The sequence below is a fragment of the Xenopus tropicalis genome, chromosome 6 (genome assembly GCF_000004195.4).
Source record: "Xenopus tropicalis strain Nigerian chromosome 6, UCB_Xtro_10.0, whole genome shotgun sequence".
NCBI classification, from domain to species: Eukaryota; Metazoa; Chordata; class Amphibia; order Anura; family Pipidae; genus Xenopus; species Xenopus tropicalis.
Genome location: NC_030682.2, coordinates 11710072 through 11711623, shown reverse-complemented (window position 1 = coordinate 11711623; position 1552 = coordinate 11710072).

Genomic DNA, 1552 nt, shown 5'->3' with positions numbered 1-1552 from the left:
CATGAGTGATACTCAGAGTTCCCTGTATAACTCAGCCTGCAGCCTTGTGCCTTTATATGGGCACAGAACCCCTCAGTGACTGCTAATATCCTTATCATTTACAATAGGGGGTACATTATCCCTTATAATACATGAGTGATACTCAGAGCTCCCTGTATAACTCGGCCTGCAGCCTTGTGCCTTTATATGGGCACAGAACCCCTCAGTGACTGCTAATATCCTTATCATTTACAGTAGGGGGTACATTATCCCTTATAATACATGAGTGATACTCAGAGTTCCCTGTATAACTCAGCCTGCAGCCTTGTGCCTTTATATGGGCACAGAACCCCTCAGTGACTGCTAATATCCTTATCATTTACAGTAGGGGGTACATTATCCCTTATAATACATGAGTGATACTCAGAGTTCCCTGTATAACTCAGCCTGCAGCCTTGTGCCTTTATATGGGCACAGAACCCCTCAGTGACTGCTAATATCCTTATCATTTACAGTAGGGGGTACATTATCCCTTATAATACATGAGTGATACTCAGAGTTCCCTGTATAACTCAGCCTGCAGCCTTGTGCCTTTATATGGGGGGCACAGAACCCCTCAGTGACTGCTAATATCCTTATCATTTACAGTAGGGGGTACATTATCCCTTATAATACATGAGTGATACTCAGAGTTCCCTGTATAACTCAGCCTGCAGCCTTGTGCCTTTATATGGGGGGCACAGAACCCCTCAGTGACTGCTAATATCCTTATCATTTACAGTAGGGGGTACATTATCCCTTATAATACATGAGTGATACTCAGAGTTCCCTGTATAACTCAGCCTGCAGCCTTGTGCCTTTATATGGGCACAGAACCCCTCAGTGACTGCTAATATCCTTATCAGTTACAGTAGGGGGTACATTATCCCTTATAATACATGAGTGATACTCACAGTTCCCTGTATAACTCAGCCTGCAGCCTTGTGCCTTTATATGGGCACAGAACCCCTCAGTGACTGCTAATATCCTTATCATTTACAGTAGGGGGTACATTATCCCTTATAATACATGAGTGATACAGAACCCCTCAGTGACTTCTAACTCAACATCTTGTTGAAGACAAGACAACCATGAAACTGGAAAACAATATTTTTGGTACCCATAAAAGTTAGCCAAATAATGCTTTATTGTTAAAGTGCACATTGATCTGAACATGGAGGATGGGTAAAAATAATGAGAGTGAGAGTTGGGGGAACTTTGGTATCAATGAGTAATAAGATGCAGGAATCACAGCCTAGGAATGAAATGTTGCCTTTTTATGTTGAAGGGTGGTTAAGCCTTTCTCATATGTTCAAGTAGACAAAGATGGGTGGTCTATGGTCCTAGTTGTGGTGGACTAGTAGTTTAGCAACATCAGGAGGAGCCCTGGTTTCCCTCATGTAAGATCTCACCAAACCCCAATAAAAACCCCAATAAAAATGATATGTTAATCTAAAGGGTAAACTATCTCGACTAGACAAAGCTTAGACTGACCCGAGTCATGTAACTGGTCACCAATAGAATTCCATAAATA